Here is a 19,808-nt window from a genome sequence, read left to right on the forward strand (position 1 = left end):
AGATATCTTCTATTATTATAATACCTAGCTCTGCGAAAGGGGAGGGTGTTACACAAGGCACTATAGAACTGGTTCCGCTATCATTATAATATGATTTCTCCCTTTGTATTTTATGGAATTGTAACAAAGCTGATTGCATTTATTGTATGCATCTTTTTACCTATGCTAGCAAAGATACTGCATCTTAGAGCACTTAGTTAAAATAAACATTTTAAACTATACCGTGTCTCTGATTACTCACGTTGTGGACATATACGAGAATAAAAACGAAAGAGTGTTCTTGATTCCCACTATTCCTGAGAGGTTCCCAAGTCGCTTGTTCTGGGTTGTCTAATCATTGGTAGCTTCACTGTAGTACGGAGAATGAATGAGACACTGATGCTAGTCGGATTGGGGTTCTAGGCACTAAGGTGGGTTTTTTTGTACACCACAATACACCGAGGTCCTGCTTTCCTGCGCATAGTTCTGTGCATGAGCAGAATCCCCGCAACACCAGCGACACCCCACAGTGACTGGCTGGTGGAAAAATTGACCCCCAGTCCTACACTGTCTTGCGTTGTAGATGTCTGTAGGTGGTATGTATGCTAACTTGCTTCTGACGTTCAAAGAACTCCTCAGTGGTCCTTGAAGTCCCAGGTATGCTTGTGTTCTCCTACTCCTCAAATGCTTCCAAGCAGCAAAGAGATCCTACCACTTTGGGAGTGGAAATATTTACTTGATGCCACTATGTTATTTATTCAAACATAAAGCTACTGCCAGAATGTAACCTAAGAGATTTTCTGCTTCTGTAACACATGACTGCAAACACCGAGATACTTTGGACCTGATTCACAAATCCATTAACAACTATGAAGAGTATTATACCAGTGGTAGACCGTTATGGTATGTCAAAAGGCTATTCACAAAGTTATGGGGAAAAAGTCTGCATACACCTGTCTTGTATTTCATGTGCAGAATTCTTCAGTGCATTTGTGGAAAATTCTACATGTATAAGCCCATTATGTAGGTGCATGTGTAGGAGTGACAAGGGGGAAAGACTGGAAGATGTGGATTATCCACCTAGAACGTGGAAGAGCAAAGTGAAAATCGAACAACTGCACAGCCATGGCCATACAAATACAAAAGCACACTTACAGAAGGGTAAGTGAAATGAAATTGACACAACTTTCACTTGCTCAAGTACTACTCAAGTAGTATTACATCCTAAACAGGCTCAAATCTACACCTGCCAAGCCTTGACGTAAGCCACACATCACTTATGTCCACTGATAACTACAGGAATTGAATCACACAGAATTCATTAGTGGCAGAGTAAAATACTCCCAAAACAAAGAAAAAAAGCAGTAAATAGAAATTTAAACAGTGCACACAAGCCAATAAACAGCACAATGATAATATTCAAACACACAAGAAACTATGTTCCAAATTATAAAATGACAAAAAATGTCTAATATGGCATTAATTAGTAACCACACACAACACACACACACACACCCACCCACACACACACACACACATACACACACACACACACACACACATGCATACATACACTCACCAAATACACACACATACACACACACTCACACACTCAAACACAAGTAGAGTATGATGTTTGAGGCCAAAGTCTGATATGTTGAATCAATTAGACATGGGTACATGGCAAGTGATGCATGCTTAGATGCTGAGAGTTGCATCATGGGAGTGGGACAATGGTGTCTCAGTATGTTAGAAAAAGACATTGTCATGGTCTTTTTTTTTTAGAAGATATATACTTTTGTACTCAGCATAAGGACATATTTAGAGAGCAGCAGTGCAGTAGTGGGATATGAAAGATAATTAGCAGCAGTGGTCACATTCTAGACGCCATCTTTTCCAACGTGGGCGATCTGGCGGTTGAACCTCCCCAACACCTGGATTGGGCTGATGACATGGCCTTAAGTTTTTCATTACCATCTTCTCACCCAGCAATGCGGACATATAGTCAGAAAAACATGCGAAGACCATGGGCAAGAGTAACTTCCCTAGCCTTTAATCAGGCGTTTACCGCCCCCCCACTGGACGGGGACGTAGATCCTAATTCTGCATGGGAGGGACTAGTGGGAGCAATTCAGGGAGCCTTAGACATTATAGCCCCTCTGAAAAGGGCCACAACGCAGGAGAGGGCAGCCCCCGCCCCTTGGTATTCAGATACCCTTAGAAAGGAAAAGTCCCTGTGTAGGGCCCTAGAGAGGAGATGGAGGAAAACTAAGGAGGTATCAGACAAACTAGTATACCGGATATCACATAGAGCCTACCTCAACAGCTGTAATACAGCAAGAAGGACATATCTGGGTGCACGCATAGTGGAGGCTGATATTTCCTCCAGGAAACTCTATAGGATCTTCAAGGAATTTACAAACGCCAAGGCCGGTAAGGAAGCCCCCCCCACTGAGGACCAGTGTGAAGATCTAGCCAGGTATTTTACAAAGCAAAATCGATCTGTTCTATCAGTCCTTTGGGTCGACATTATACGATCCAGGGGAGGAACATCTACCTGGAAACCAACTGCAAGAACTGGCCTTGCCCTATGGGTTGGACACCTTTACTAAGGTAACCAGAGAGCAAGTAGAGCCCCTATTAAGCCGTGTAAAATCAGGCTCGCCACTAGATCCGGCGCCCCCAGCTGTTATGGCAACTCTCAGCACGGTCTTGGCAGAGGTTCTTGTTAAGATATGTAATATCTCATTGGAGATGGTGGTTTTTCCAAATGATTGGAGTGCGCGGGTAAAACCACTCCTAAAAAAGGTGTCAGCAGATCCGAACGCCCTACAGAACTATAGGCCAATCTCTCTTCTCCCCTGCTGCTCGAAGGTCCTGGAAACTCTGGTGAACCAACAGCTTTCTAATTATTTGGAACAGCACAACCTTTTGGACCCCTCCCATTCTGGATTTCGGGTATCCCATAGCACGGAGGCTGCACTGTTGGAGGTGACGGATTCCATAAGGATGACCTTAGATAGCGGGACACCAGTAATCCTAGTCCTCCTCGACTTCTCAGCAGCGTTTGACACCATCTCACACAAGACGCTGCTAGGCAGACTGAGGGGGATTGGGGTGCAGGGAAGGGCCCTTAAGTGGATTCAAAGTTCCTCTAAGGGCGTACCAAGAGTATCCAGCTAGATACGCTCGTATCACAGACCGTCAAGGTAGATAAGGGCGTACCACAGGGATCTGTGCTTAGTCCGACCCTGTTTAATGTATACGTAACCCCATTGGCCGATATCATCAGGGGTCATGGCTTTCAAACTATCTGATATGTAGACGACACACAGCTAATCGTCCCGATTGGGGAGGATATTATATCCACCCAATCAAGGTTCAGAAGCTGCATGACTAGCATTGCTACCTGGATGAGGAGGAATTTTTTACAGCTCAACTCCTCAAAAACTGAAATCTTGCTGTTTGGGAAGGCAGAGACCATCTGGTCCCCAGAGTGGTGGCCCACTGAGCTAGGGGATGCCCCCGCACCCAGGAGTTGTGCGAAGAACCTGGGCATTAAGAAAGACAATAGGCTATCCATGGAGGAACAGGTCAAGACAGTCTCAGGTGCCTGTTGTGGCACTATGAGAATGCTTAGGAAGGTCTTTCCGTGGATCCCTTGTCAGCAAGGAAGCCCCTTATCCAGCCACTCCTGGTGAGTCGGCTGGATTATGGAAACTCGCTGCTGGTGGGAGCAAGGGAAGATCTTTTATCTCGACTCCAGGTAGTGCAGAATACGGCGGCCCGCATTGCCCTCAATCAACCGGCAAGGACTCCATCAGCCCCACTGCTGCATCAGCTACACTGGCTCCCGGTGAGGAAGAGAGCTATCTTTAAGATGTTCTGTGTAGTCTTTAGATCACTACAGGGAAAGGGCACGGCCTACCTTAGGAATAAACTCAGGTGGTATCAGCCAGCCCGACAACTGAGATCTAGCCACTCCAATTTTCTGTGTACCCAGAAAATACGGAAGGCACGTATTGGAGGTAGAGCCTTCTCCTACCTGGCAGCCAGCCATTGGAATACGCTTCCACAAAATTTCAGGTTCTGCAGGGAATTAACCAATTTAAAAAAACTGTTGAAGACATGGCTCTTTTAAATACATATCCTCACGATCTTTCTCCTTGTATAGCGCCGAGAGATCCTTTCGGGGATGATTCGTATGCGCTCAATAAATCCACAAAATAAATAAATAAGTTGTGGGAAAGATGATAGGGTGAGGGTGTGGTAAGTAAATGAAAAAGACTTGGAGCTCATTAGAACCTCTGTGCGGTGATGATAATTTAATAGAATGTGCCTAGTAGTGGCACAACTGACAAGTTTTATGTATATTTTAGGTCCACAGTAGCACAATGTTAGTGCAACAGTGGACAGGGCCCATCATCAGCAGGGTAAGTTTATTAGCATGAACAAACATAGCGATGCTAAGGCAGGCTAGTAGTACCAAAGGGTAATATTCAGGATCTGCAATTATGTAACAAGACTTACATGGGCTGGAAGGGCATCCCAGATGCTAAGAGTATTCCCTGAGAAGGTGCACTTAAACATGAACTTTGTTTTAAATTATATACTTTGTAAAGTAGCACCTGGATTGGCTTGCCCGTCAGATACCAACCATGCAGCCACTGGCCCTCTGGATTTGCTTCTTAGATGTGGTATTTACCACCCAGTTTTAGTTCTTGTTTTTGCATTAGGAAAGGGTGATTTGTTTATTGTATTTGGGCTTTTTATGTGGGGCAAGCTATTTTATAAACAGAAGAAGCTCCAAGTGTTAGCCACAAATGTTTTAATTTTGAGAGCAAATCAGCAAAAAAGAATCTGAAAAGAGCAGTTAGTCAACGTAGCCAATCTGGGATAGCCCTGGCACGACGCAGATACAAAGTTGTGCTTGCTATGGCCAGGCGAGACTTAGCTGATAAAAATTGGCAAAACTTACTATTGGCAGCTAGGTGCAACAATAACCGCTCCTTCTTGCATATCATCACACACCGAAGCTTAGATACTGTTAGGACTGCCCGTTACCCCATTTACCCAAAGGAGTGGATTAGCCTCTTCTCTATGCAATATAGTAGGGACGAGGAAGCTAGCTTTACAGGGATTATTGGTGCTAAGTTTAATATTTTAGACACACATTTTTCTTCTAATACTACTAGCACTGAGCTGGTTTTTAGTCTTGATGACACTATATCAGCGATTAATATTTTAAAAGCAGAAAATGTCCCTGGACCAGACCGGATACCTGGCAACCTGTATAAATCCGAACCTGTGGTATAAGCTCTCTTATATAAACCTTTTGTCAAACTAGATATCAGCTGAGGGAGATATCCCAGAAACTTGGACAGGGGCTGAGATAATTACCATATATAAGAAAGGAGATGCTTCAATCTCTTTCAATTACAGACCGATCAGTTTGATTGATAATCTGCAAAAAGTTTTTGCGAGACTCGTTTTAGATAAAATGTATGCCTGGATAGATGAAAATGCCATTCTGTCCCCCTACCAGGCGGGCTTCTGGCAAAGTTAAGTACTTGCAATCAGGTCTTAAGGTTTGCATTTTTCATGTGTAAGCATGAAACAAAAATTATACATAGCATTTGTTGATCTTAGGGCTGTGTTTGATCTTGTGCCCGCAAAAAGCTATGGAGAGTCATGTTAGGTGTTAGACCTGGAATCATTGACATGGGTTTAACCTGTATTTTCTGCCTTTACCTTCTGTGTTTTACTGTGTGTTGGACTTCATTTTTGCTAGTCTAGATGCTTTGGGCACTTTGCCACTGCTGTTCAGTGCCACAGCCACAGAGGTTTCTCCCCCTGGTCTGCCCTGAACAATGCTGTCTCTAACTCCTGCCAGGAAGCTACATCAGAGAGGACAGAACTGGTTTTGGCTGGGCAAAGAGCTTCCCTGCCCCCAGAAAACAAAGGGATTTGTGGTAGAAAAAGTGGGGTCCAGACCCCAGACTTTTAGATCACTTTTGGAATTCAAGAGGAACATCTGCCAAGGAAAACAGCTGGGAGAAGCTGGAGGAGAAGTACTTCCCCTTTGCTGTGTGCTGTGTGGGGTTAGCCTGCAGTAGCTGTTTCTGCAAAGGAGATGAACTGTGTGTGTATCCTGCTTGACACAGTATCTCCAAGGGCTTGAGGTAGAGTTTTCCCCCTGTTCAAGAAGTCTCAGGAACAGCAAAGACTTCACCAACCTTCTGGGCACTGTCTTCGAAACCGCTGGTTTCAGTTGCCGCAGAAGAAAAGATCAGCTTGCTCTGTCACTGAGTCCGTTGCTGGTTCTGTGTCCTGAAGGCACCGCAGAGGGCACTGCTGCACTTTGCACTGAATCCTTGGTCTCACTGATGCCGCTGGGTGACCTCCACCTAGCCTTGGCTTTAATTGCATCCTTTGGGCACCGTGCTCCGAACCCCCTTGGCTCACTCTACCCGGATGTCACCGAAACCATCTCTGCCCGACCTGAACATTGACCAGCTCTGTCTCCTGCACGTGACCTGCAAGCACCGCATAGAGCACTACCTCACTCCACATTGTAAGCCTTGGCCTTACCAGTGCCATTGGATGACGTAACCGAGCCACTGCCTTCACCGCGGACCCAGGGCACTGCACGTTGCACAGCTTCCACTTCACATCGCAACTGCGATGGTTTCCTCGACCAGCCTACAGTAATGTGTCAGCCGCAACAAGAAAGGTACTGCCTATTAGTCTGTCGATGCTTTAACTAGCCCGTACTGACGCGGTCGGCTTGAACTGTTAGAGTCTGTCGTTTTCAGCATAGCGGTAGCCCCGGCCACAGCTACTGACTCAGAAGAATTGTGTTTTTCAGCTATTCTTGCAATTTGAAGGGTAACTTTTCTTTTCTTATATGTCAATGAAGTGGCCAACATGTTCATGGACTATAGATGACTCCCCCCACCTTCTGAACGGCAAAAAATAACCACCCTGCTCTTCGCAGATGACTCTTTACTTATTTCCACAAAACCAGTGGGCCTACAAACCCTAGTAGATACATTTCTGGTTTTCTGCAAGCAAAGAGGCCTGGATCGTAGCTGAATCACTTGAGAGTGTAAAAAGCTTTGACATTTGGGGATAAGGTTGACTGGCTTGCTTGAATTGGAGGGCTAACTTGATAAAAGCTATCTTACCTTATGCCGTAGGCAAAAGTCAATATTGAGATTTCATAGACAGTCATGAATATGGACACTGCCCCCTGCACTAGAGGTTTACCATGCTAAAGCCCAAAGTGCCTCACTTTCGGGTCTGAAATCTGGGTCTATACTAATACCTTGAAACCAAGGAGAGGGGCTCATATAGTCCAAAAGAGACAGATCACCAATAACAATGTAGTTAAAAATAATTTACCCTTTGGACTTGAAATTTAACTTACACCTCAAATATGTATATATCACACTCATACATTTGGAACAACTCCAAAGGGGGGATAGCCAATGATATTACAAATATTTCCTTTATTCCAAAAACAGAAAATATTAAAAAGAGGACAATGGCAAATCAATACATTTCAATGTTAAAAATGGGTACAAGAGTTCCCACAGTAAAAATTACAATTAAAATCAAAAATTACTGAAGAACATTAATATACAATTATAGCAGCAGACTGACACACGGAAGGAACAAAAAGAAAGGCAACACCAGTCCGCCTTTGCGTGGTTAATCTGAGAAAACTAAAGACAAGGCAAGGGACAATAATATTTGGCCTCTATGATTCTATTCCTGTTTCAGATTTAACAACATTCATTGCGTCGACGCGTTTCGTGGAGCTATACGAATACGTTTACCTTCTTCAGGACAAACATAGAAAATTCCTTCCACCTTTGTTTCAACTCAAAAATATCTTGTGAATTATTGATAAACTCTTGCAGGGTAATATTACTGCAGACAGAGTTAGCCTCTCAGTAACCGTACTGTATAGGGTTAAAAAAAGATGGGCCGTACACCTTGCAACTTGTAGGTGGAGCGTGCTTACGGGGTTTTGCTTTCTCGATGATTTCTCCAGTCATCAGCATGAGCGCTTGGACTCTTAAAGGTCTGTGGTGAACCAGGTGTCTTTCACGTTGTGTCATCTGGCAGGGTTTTGGAGGGGGGAGAGTGTTGACGCAGTTGGCGATCCATTGGTGAAGGTTGTTTGCTGCTGTGTTGGCATCTGTCATGGTAAGGGGAGGAGTGCTGCTGAGGGTGGGGGTGAGGTATACTGATTTTGCTCCAATTTCTGCACGGGAGGCATGGTGTGAGCTTGTGTGCCGTGGGATTCGAGAGGAGAAATGGATGCAGTGGGGTCCCTCCAGAGAGGCTGCATGGTGTGACTGAAGCGAATGTTGTTTCCTCCGGCGAAGATGGGGTCTAGAGTGTGTCTTGCCATATGGGTGGAGGCGAGTTGCTTCAGTCCAATGTTGGCGAGCCTATTTGTGGGGGCAGTGGTGTTGGGGTCACTGAGGTTGCCTAGGTGGAAGTTCAGGTCTCCAAGCAGTATGTAGTCCGTGGAGGTGAGGGTGTGGGTTGCGATGTAGCCTGCAATGGCATTGGTAAATGGGGAGCGTGGTCAGGGTGGTCTGTAGGCGAGAGTTTCGCAGAGCGTTGTTCTCGGGTTGGGCTGAATCTGGAAGTGGATGTGTTCCATGGGGGGTGAGGCTTCATCCGAGTTGGAGGTTGTCAGTCGGGCGGAGCTTTTGTGAAAGATGGTGAGGACTCCCCCAGCGCGGTTGGTGCGGTCTTTCCTCAGGATCTTGTATCCATCGGGGATGGTGGTTGCGATGTCTTGTGAGGAGCTGGCTTTGGTCCAGGTCTCTGTGAGGAAGGCACCGTCAGGCAGTTGAGTGTTGAGGAGGTCCCAAACTTCTACTGAGTGTCTGTTCAGGGAGCGCACATTGAGGAGGATGCAGCTCAGGGGTTTGTGTATGCAGGCGTCCTGTGGGTTGGTGGTCGCTGTGTGGGTCTAGAGGTGATTAAAGGTGTGGTGGCAGTATCGGCAGGAGAACGGGCCTTGGGAGTTACTCGATGTCGAGAGTTGGCAGATGTTATTGAGTCCAGGGTTGAAAACGTGGAGAGTGCTGGGGTCGTAGCAGTGGGGGCCTGGGGGACCAGGGTCCCTGGTACTGGTCACGGTTGGGTCATGGACGGGCGCAGATGGGCTTGCCTTTGGAGTGCCATTAAGTAGGGGAGGGAGAGCAGCTGGGATGCGGTAGCTTCAACACGCTGTGAGGGAGGGCCAGCAGGAGCAGAAGCGGCCGGGAGACAGGCAAAAGGCCAGAAAACCCGAAGCAAAAATAGAGGCAAAAATGGCACATTACAAAGGCAAAGACGGAAAAACAGAAACAGACAAAATAAACAGAAAACCAGAAAAAGACAGAAAAAGGCTGACAACCACAGAGCGGACCAGCAGAAGAGTAGGCTCTTCCACTGGAACACCAGGAATGAGGTACAGGGTTTCAGGCACAGGCAGGAGCCTGTGAGTGGAGGAGGGCCTCGGACACCTACCTGGGACCAGAAAGCCCTGGGGGCAGTGCCTTAATGATGGAGCTGCACGAGGGGAGAGCAGTTACCCTGGCCAGGAGGTAATGATCACAGCGAGTCTCCGAGGGAGATCAGTGGGGTGAAACAATTACCATGGCTTAAACACATTGCCAATTGGTTAGATTATTGGAAATGCTAAGATTGTGGGATTGTCCAGAGAGGGTTTGTAAAGATGGATTGATCAGAGTAAAGATCAAGTACTGGGTGGTAGAACATTATGCAGTGAGAATGACCAACGGTCGCTTAACAACCCAGTTTTTATGTTTTAAGCTCTGTCCCACGTTTGAACCCTTTTTGGATTTGATCTCACCACCCCCAGCAAAAATCTTGTTTGTTGAGTTTCGGCTGGGCAGCTTATTCTTAAAGTACAGAAATATGCCCTGCATGGGGCCTAGCACAAGAATCTGAGGAACACATTTAGATTTTTTGCACTAAATATCATTCAATCCATAAGAGGAGGATATGGTCAATATGGTTGAATTGAGGAATCAGCCAATATCAGGTCGCCCATAGAATCCTTAAGACCAAAACATCTGACCCAATAGTCTTTGCGGTAATATGCTTTCTATTCAACGTCTGGATTAGGCGCCAGCAGTTTGTAACTCAGGCTGGATAGGATAGTTATGTGCCTTGGTTTATGAGCTAATTTTGTTACTACGAACATGGAGTCAAAGAATATTTTGGGACGTTTTTGTTCAGGAAAAATGGTGAATTGTCTTCAGCGGGTAAATTGTAATCTTTTTCATTTTTACTTGACTGTAGATCTGCTTAATTATTTTTCGTATTTTTAGCATTTTATCCTCCATTTTTATATATTTATGATGCTATTTATATGGACTTCATTGTTTTTTTAACGAATATTTGAACAAGATCGTTCAAGTGTATGGATTTTGTATACTTTGATCGTTTGAAAAAAAAGTGTGCTTATTGCAATGACGGTGTTTCCGGGTAGACTAAAACTCCATATGTGTGAAATGAATAGCTCCTGGCTCCTGAGTAAAGTGGGAAATTGAATAAAAATGCTTTGCCATCCATTGTCTTACCTGCAGTGACTGAGGAATGCTTATGTGCTGCTTCAATTGACTGGTGATGTGGCTCAACACATTGTAGATTTTTTACACAAACAAGGGAAACCCGAAAAAATGGCTGAGGACCACGGGTAGCAATTATATTTCAGGGAACAAAGGTCCTAAGCGAACAGTAGATTTACAAACAATGATAGAATATAGACCATGTTGGGTTACTATATAAATCCAATGTCCAGCTGGACATGGAGTTTTATTCATATAATGGTGGAAATAAAGTCAAAGATACTTCAAACAGCAATAATAGTAGGGCACAAGCCTGTACCCTGCAACGAGCGGGACGTGTGGGGGAATGGGGTAACAATACAAACAAATTAAACAGAACACAAATACAGGCAAAGACTTGGAGCTGTGGCTACTTGCATTCAGAGATAAATAGCAGCAAGTTTAACCAAAATAGACACCACAATAGTTTGTCACAGTGGGCATTTGTGGCACTATTTAGAAATGTCGACGTTTCGATCCCATGCTCATTAGTTAAACTGGATCATCATCAGGACTAGATCATAACATTTGCCTGGTTTAGAACATTTATGGGCACATGCATCAACATTTCAAATTGCGATTCCTTAATTGCGAATTTTAAGGAATGGCAAATAAAAAATTGCAATTTGAAATGCATGATTTTTTTCGCAATTTTTTTGCGATTCGGTAAAAATCGCAATTTTTCCCAAATCGCATGATTTTTGCGAATTCTTCTTTGCGAATTCGCATTTTGCGAATTCGCAAATTGCGAAAAAGCACACATGATGAATCTCAATGAGATTACAACCAGGAAGGCAGCAGAGTAATTGCACACAGCTGCTCCCTGGGTTGAATTGGAGGTTTGTCAGTTGGCTTTTGGAGCTCAGCCTGGAGGAACTACAGCAGACTGTGTGCCTGAATCTTTGGGAGAAATGGCTAATGAAAATGCAGTTGAAGATATCCAAGCCAGGAAAAGGAAAATTAAATTCAGTGACCAGGAGCTTGAAATTCTTATTGAGGAGGTCACTATAGGGCAGGACCAACTTTTTGGTAAACAATCTTTGAAGGTGCCTGAAGCAGTTAAAAGGAAAGTCTGGCTTGCTATCCAAGCTAAGGTGAATGCTGTGGGTGTTGCACATCGTGACATAAATAACTTACAGAAACGCTGGTATGACCTGCGCAGTCGTGCCAAAGAAAGAATTGCAACCAGGATGAAAGCTGCCAAAAAGACTGGTGGGGGACCCCCAGGGATAGGTCCAATACCCCCCTTGAAGACATGGTGGAAGGCACACTTTTACCTGAGGCTGTTGTTGGAGTAATTGACATTGATACGTCAAGCTTGCTACACCTTCTGAAGGTAAGAGTTTTTTAAATGTATTTTTCAAATGTACAATGTGAGTGAAATAGGGCTTAAAAAGTTGTTATACATGCTTAAATTTCACTCCTCTATTTTAGTAGTTGATTTATGTTTTCCAAACCTGGAAATTAACAGTTTTAAGTCAGAAAGCAGTGCATCATGGGAGTTGTAGTTTGTTACAGAATTATATATGCAAACAAAAAGCAAAGATTGTTAAAATGGATGATAGTCTTTAATGAAACCAAAGTAGTCATTCAACATGTGAATTTTATTTGAAAATCTATTTTGCAAACAAGTTTAAAAAGTGCAAATTCATAAGTAACAGACTGCTTGCACTTTTTCAATCATAGAGACACAACACGAAATTATAGAAAATGAATTGACAGAGTTTAACACTCAAGAAGGACAAAACACAGATGATTCAAATGCTGAAACTTCATCATTTTTAAATTTACAAGCAAGGGAAAGACACAGAGTGCGCCAACTGCAGCAGTCTGATAGTGAAGAAGATCAAAATATTAATGTCTCTGAAATGCAGACTGTTGAAACTCCAGCACCCTCTCACCCACTGCAGAGCAGGCATAATAGACTTCAACAGTTTTATAGGCGCCGGTCACAAGCATCATAAAGTGGAAGAACTATAGAGGACAGCAGCACGGGCAGTGTTGTTGAGGATAAAATACTTAAAGTTCAGCGCCTACAAGGCAAAGACATTAGAGTCATGATGGGAAAACTTGGGCACATCATTAAAGAGATTGGTGCCATGCACAACAGTATTAAAGAAATGACAAATGTAATTGATAAAGGGCATAAAACAACATCTGAAAAGCTAGACCACATTGCTACTTCTTTGGAGACACTGTGCACAGTGATACAGACCCAGCAAGTGGGAAGTGCTAAGAGGCAACTTAGAACAATGACCTGTATGCAGGGTCCTACCAGGGGAATGTATCAGCTTTGAAGCAGTACTGCTCAGCTCTGCAAGCAGACAGTTGCCATGCAAGTGGAAATGAAACAAATTTGTGCAGAGATTGCCAGGGGAATGGGGACACTCCAAAATGCTGTTGAAAGAATTGAAAATGGTGCTGCACCTGCAAACCAGTTACAAACTGGGGGTAGTGAAGTTGGCAGAAGTATCAGTGGCATACTTAACCCAGCCTTACCTGGGGCTCGCCGCAGCTACAGGAAACAAAACATTTCCAGCAACATGGCAATGGGCGATATGCTAATTACAGGAAAAGCATTAGGGATGCGTGCATGTCAAAAATAGTATGGTACCTTTAAAGCTACATTTTTTACAAAAAAGTTTCCATCAGAATTAAAATTCATTGTTTTCTGCTTTTAAATGAAGGCGAAGTAAATTACTACTTCATCAAAATGCATTTAAATTTCAAGAAAAAACTGCATATTCTTTAATTTTTGTCCAATAAACAGTTTACAGTCATGCACCAGATTGTCTTGTGTGGTTCTTACCTTTTTTAAAAGTAATGTTGTGTTATCTCTGCCCTTCTCCTTCTACCCTCTGCTGTTTCTGGTCCATGTAATCTTGGTTGCGGTTGTTGAGGCTGATTATTATTTTGAGGTAGTACATCATCCACATCTAGTTCTATGCCTCTATTAGTGGCTAAGTTGTGCAACATTGCACATGCTGCAACTATTTTACCAAAGGTGATGATGGACAGAGCGTTCACAATACAAACACTCACCCCCAGTCAACTGATCTGGGTTTAATCCATCACCGTTCTTTAGCTCACTCAGCCACCCCAGTTCAGACATGGCCATATGCAAACCAGTCTGACCCTGTGCCTCATGGAAACAGTCCAGCCCGAACTGCCAAGCCATGTCTTCCCTGGACCGGAATCAAGCTTCCCAGGACTGGTTTCTGGCATTACAGTCGTCTTCAGCCGGGCTTGCTTGACTCCAGTGGCAAAGTGAGCAAGGGACTCACGTCTGAGCATACCCTGCCAACTTAGGGCGAACAAAGAAAAACCAAAGGTGATGATGGACGGAGCGTTGACAATACAAACACTCACCCCCAGTCAACTGATCTGGGTTTAATCCATCACCGTTCTTTAGCTCACTCCGCCACCCCAGTTCAGACATGGTCATATGCAAATCAGTCTGACCCTGTGCCTCATGGGAACAGTCCAGCCCGAACTGCTAAGCCATGTCTTCCCTGGACCGGAATCAAGCTTCCCAGGACCGGTTTCTGGCATTACATCCGTCTTCAGCCGGGCTTGCTTGTCTCCAGTGGCAAAGTGAGCAAGGGACTCACGTCTGAGCATACCCTACCAACTTAGGGCGAACAAAGAAAAACCAAAGGTGATGATGGACGGAGCGTTGACAATACAAACACTCACCCCCAGTCAACTGATCTGGGTTTAATCCATCACCGTTCTTTAGCTCACTCCGCCACCCCAGTTCAGACATGGCCATATGCAAATCAGTCTGACCCTGTCCCTCATGGGAACAGTCCAGCCCGAACTGCCAAGCCATGTCTTCCCTGGACCGGAATCGAGCTTCCCAGGACCGGTTTCTGGCATTACAGCCGTCTTCAGCCGGGCTTGCTTGACTCCAGTGGCAAAGTCCATCATCCCCTTTTGTATCACAACTATTTTACAGCAAATTTCAGGCCGATATTGTAAAGCTCCACCTGTCTTATGTAGAATGCGAAACCGAGATTTCATCACACCAAAGGTTCTCTCTATCACATTGCGGGTTGATATGTGAGCATGGTTGTACTGCTGCTCTTTTCTCGTTGCTGGATTGAGATGTGGTGTTAATATGTATGACCTCACTGCATAGGCACTGTCACCTAAAAGAAGTGATAATGACAGATACAATGCATGAGTAACATGTGTCTGGAAAAAACTGGGGTATGTTAAAAATATGAATTTTATAATTACCAAGCAAATATCCATCTCCAAATTCGCCAGCAGGCAGTCGTGTGTGGATGGCACTCTGTCTAAAAATGTAGGAGTCATGGGCACTTCCAGGGTAACTAGCCACTAAGACTGTGATGATAGTTTTAGAATTGCAAATTAATTGTATGTTAAGAGAATGGCAGCATTTCCTGTTGCGGAAAATGTACTAATTTTTCAGAGGGTGGGCAAATGGGAACATGTGAGCCATCTACACAGCCAATGACATGTGGAAAATGAGCCATGTTATAGAAATCCAACTTGGTTTGTAGCAAATCCTGCTGTGTACTAGGAAATTTGATGTGATGCCTTATCCTTAGGGAGAGGTGTGGCGCCGCGGCCAGGGCGACTGACGCTGGAATCTGGGGATCAGGGTTCGATCCCCGGCTCCGGCGGCAGGTTAGCCCAGCACCATGTGACTCTGGGCAATAGCTCGCTTAATCTTCCCGACGGCCCCCAGCGCCTAGAGACCCTTACGGGTGATTGTGCGCTTTACAAATGTGGATTATTATTATTATTATTATCCTTTGTAACATGGCATTCAGAAAAGCAATTAAAAATCTAGAAAGTGAACTCCTGGAGACACCACCAGCAATGGCTATTACTCCCTGAAATGACCCAGAGGCAAGGAGGTGCAGTGAACACAATACCTGAACATGGGTTGGTATGGCTTGTGTCCTGCGTGTTTGTCTCTGCAAGATTGGGTCCAACTCTTCTATTAAATCTAAAATTAAGTGAGCATTAAGCTTATACCTATCATAGATTTCTGCTTCTGTCTGCCCTAGTAAGGTAATGCGCACTCTGAAAATTCTCTCTTGAACCAACCTTCTCCTCCATCCTGCTGCTGCTCTCAACCTCTGCCTATGTGCCAAAAAGAAAAGTGCTGCCATTGTGAAAAAGTGTTTCATGCTTTCTAAGGCCCCTTATATGCACTCTTGATGGATGTCACCTGTTTTGAGCAATTATGAAAAAATTACCACCAGGTTTGACTTCTTCTTATTTTAAGAATTCCTATTTGCGATTTCCTAAGAAATCGCAAATAGCGATTTTTCATGCATTGAAATTTTTCGCAAAAAAATGCGAATCGCTAATTTAGCGATTTATTTTAGAAATCGCAAAGCATTTTGCGATTCCTAAACTAGCGAAAAAACACTTCAAAGATGATGCATCCCAAATCAAGAAATTGCATTCGCAAACGGCCGAATTTTGCGATTCGCACCGTTTGAGAATGCAATTTCCTTTGATGCATGTGGGCATAAGTGCCAATAAAGTGGGGTTTCAAACAATCATGATTGTAGAAAGATACAAGGGGCAAAAACCATTTGAATTCTGCTCTTGCTAGCACCGTAACAACAACAATGAACAGGAATCTACCTACATCATGTGACTGAGTACCCAATTATACGTAATAAAGTGGCCGAGGATAAAAAAGAGCCTTATTAGATCTGGCATCCTTTGCGTTTTTTCCCCTTGACTTTTTGCCTCCTGAACTCCTGTTTTTGACTGTTGGGTTTTCTTTGTTTTTGCTGGCTTTAGGAATCTGGGCACTTTACAACTGCTAACCATTGCAGTGCATATGCTGTTTACTTAAAACATGGTAACATTGGCTTATCCAGAATTGGCATATTTAATTTACTTTTAAGTCCCTAGCAAAGTGCACTACATATGCCTAGGTACTGGAAATTAAATACTACTAGTGGGCCTGCAGCACTGATTGTGCCACCCACTTAAGTAGCACCCTAAACATGTCTCACGCCTGCCACTGCAGAAACTGTGTATGCATTTTTAAACTGCCATGCTGACCTGGAAGTTAACTTACTTGTCAGGCCCAAACATTTATTTTTATTGCATATAGGTCACCCCCAAGGTAGGCCCTGGACAGCCTCACTTTGCCACTGGATTCAAGATAGCATGGCTGATGAGGGTTATGAACCCGAAAGCGGTCCCAGGATGCTTGTTTCCGGTCCAGGGAAGACATGGCTTGGCAGTTCTGGCTGGACTGTTCCCATGAGGCACAGGGTCAGACTGATTTGCACATGGCCATGTCTGAACTGAGGTGGTGGAGTGAGCTAAAGAATGGTGATGGATTAAACCCAGATCAGTTGACTGGGGGTGAGTGTTAGATTTGCTCAAATTCTCCGTCCATCATCCCCTTTGGTATCGTCCTGGACAGCCCATGGGCAGGGTGCAGTGTATTTAAAATGTAGACATATATATACTTCTACGTTTTACGTGTCGTGATAGTGAAATACTCTTACATTAGTTTTCTCACTACTGTGAGGCCTATCTCTCCCATAGGATAACATTAGGGTTGCCTTATTATATTTTATAAGTGCAATTTCCAATTGGGAAGACATGGGACTTCCAAATTTGGTGTCTCTGGACTCTCAATTTAGAAACTGATGGTAAAGTTGGTTTTAAATTTCAGTTTTGAAAATGGCACTTTCAAAAAGGTTTAATAAATAAGCAGATTATATGGAATTCTTATCTCTTGATCTCTGCTGAAACTAGGCGGCATAATAGACTGAAGATAACCAGGTCCCAATTCTTTTCCACCTATATTATGGCCCTACCTGGTATCTGTCCTTTTGGGCCTAACCCCACTTGGTGGCAACTTTCAAAAAGGTGGCATTTTGTTACTTAAACCATTTGGTGCCTGCTGCCTTTCTCTAGAGTACACGTTTGGGGTGAGTGACAGCTGGCTTCCTCTAGACATCCACACACAAAGGAAGGGTAGGTGTGACTGAGTAGCCATCTGCATGCTAATGGGTCATCCTACGCAGGATGGGACACCTGAAAGGGCTGTGTCCTGTCCTACAGTAAGGATTCATACCCTCCTGGAGTAAGTCTGGAGCCCGGGCAAGAGAGGCTGGGTATTGTGCACTACAAAGCATCCCTTTGAAGCCTCCCTACTTCAACGGCCCAAGTACTGGACCTCTGGCACCACCAAATCAGAACACTTCTAGAAGTGAGGACATTCTTCCAGGAAGAACTACTGTGCTGCCAGGAGGGGCTGCCACTTTGCTGAACTGCTTTACAGAGTTGGCCTAATGCCTCCTGTTTCTCTATGCCCCAGAACCAAAGTATCTCCAAGGGCTTGTTAGCTTGCTTCCTGTTTCTGAAATCTCAGGGATATCAACGACTTCACTTCATTTTTCAAATTGCACCCAGACTTTGCTTGCTGCAAGTCCTTCTCTTCCAAGTGGTGCCAATTCAGTCTAGAGCCCTTGGAAGTGAGTATAAAGAGCTGCATCTGCCAGAACCTGTGCATCAACACCATTGTGCCAATTGGATCCGCTGCATCACCTACTGCAAGATTAAGATCAAAGCATCACTGCTGAAGCGGGACCATATTGGTGCATCGCACTCAGAACTACTGCATCAGTTCCGGAAACATCACATTGAAACCAATGCATTGCTGCCACTGCATGGAAAAGATGGCTGCATCGCCTCCCGAGCGTGGATCGATCTAGTGGATTACACTTATAACTGCCGCTCATCGGAACCGCTCAAGGAACTGATGCATCACTGCAGTTTCATGGACAAATCTGGCACAACATCCCAATAGCGTGGGGCTCACTGATGCATTGCTCAGCTGCACCCAGCATCTTGGGCTTGAGGACAGGATTAAGACACTTTTTCTCAGCAGGTGCGGCATGGGTCCACAAGTAGCACCTTGAGCGATATTTGCTTTTAATCACTATTTTTGCAAATAATCTCTACAAATTCATATCTTGACTTCTACTGAGTGGAGTTTTGTCATTTTGGTTTTGTTTTATTTATAAAAGTCTCTGTGGAGTCTTTTTGTGTTTTTTTCACTGTGTTACTCTTTGCTGTGTTGCACAAATACTTTACACATTGCCTCTTAGTTAAGCTTGACTGCTCTGTACCAAGCTGCAAGAGGGTGAACCCAGGTTAATTTAGAGTGCATTACTGACTTACCTTGACTAGGATTGTGGTTCCTGCTTGGACAGATTGCATACTTCTGCCAACCAGAAACCCAACTTCTTAAAGGCCTCTATTAAGATATGCCTCTTTTTTTCTTGGTCAACCTCATTTTTTGCAAACTGGTATTGTTGTAATTTTTTAAACTCTCAGCACTGGGGTACTGCTGACCTTTCTTGGTGTATATGCTCTGATCCCCAAAACATAGTAAAGATAGCTACTCCCAAGATCATAGTACATCATGCTGGAAATACACCATTGGCTTGGAAAGTTAAATATCACCATTGAACTTGTGCATATATTGTGCATTCCTCAAGGATGGCAAGGAAAAACATGGATTCTGGCCTACATGTGTAGCCTGCAGCAAACCTGTCAAGAAAGGAGCCTACTTTTAAACATTTAGTTAGCCTTGTAGCTGCGAATTAGGGTGCACAGTTTTTGAAAAGTGGAACATGTAAGAATTTTATTTTCGTATGGTCCTACAGGGACTACACCCTACGATCTACTTTTAATCAATCAATCAATCAATCAATCAAGCAGTCATTTGTTAAGCGCACTACATACCCACGAGGGCCTCAAGGCGCTGGGGGTGGGTGGGGGCCACTACTGATCAAACAGTCAGGTCTTTAGTATCCTCCTGAAGGTCAGCAGGTCTTAGGTCCAGAGTAGGCTGAGTGGGAGGGTGTTCCATGTCTTGGCGTTGAGGTGGGAGAAGGATCTCCCGCCGGTGGTTTTTCTTCGGATGCGCGGAACAGTGGTGAGTGAGAGGTCAGCGTAGCGTAGCTGGCGGTTGGGGGTGTAGAAGGAGAGCCGTCTGTTGAGGTAGGCTGGGCCAGTCTTGTGGAGTGCCTTGTGTGCATGGATGAGGAGCTTGAAGGATATCATCTTGTTGACAGGGAGCCAGTGCAGGTTTCCCAGGTGGGGGGGTGATGTGGCCGTGTCGCGGTACATCTAGGATCAGTCGTGCTGAGGCGTTTTGGATGC

The sequence above is a fragment of the Lissotriton helveticus genome, chromosome 5_1 (assembly GCF_964261635.1).
Source record: "Lissotriton helveticus chromosome 5_1, aLisHel1.1, whole genome shotgun sequence".
NCBI classification, from domain to species: Eukaryota; Metazoa; Chordata; class Amphibia; order Caudata; family Salamandridae; genus Lissotriton; species Lissotriton helveticus.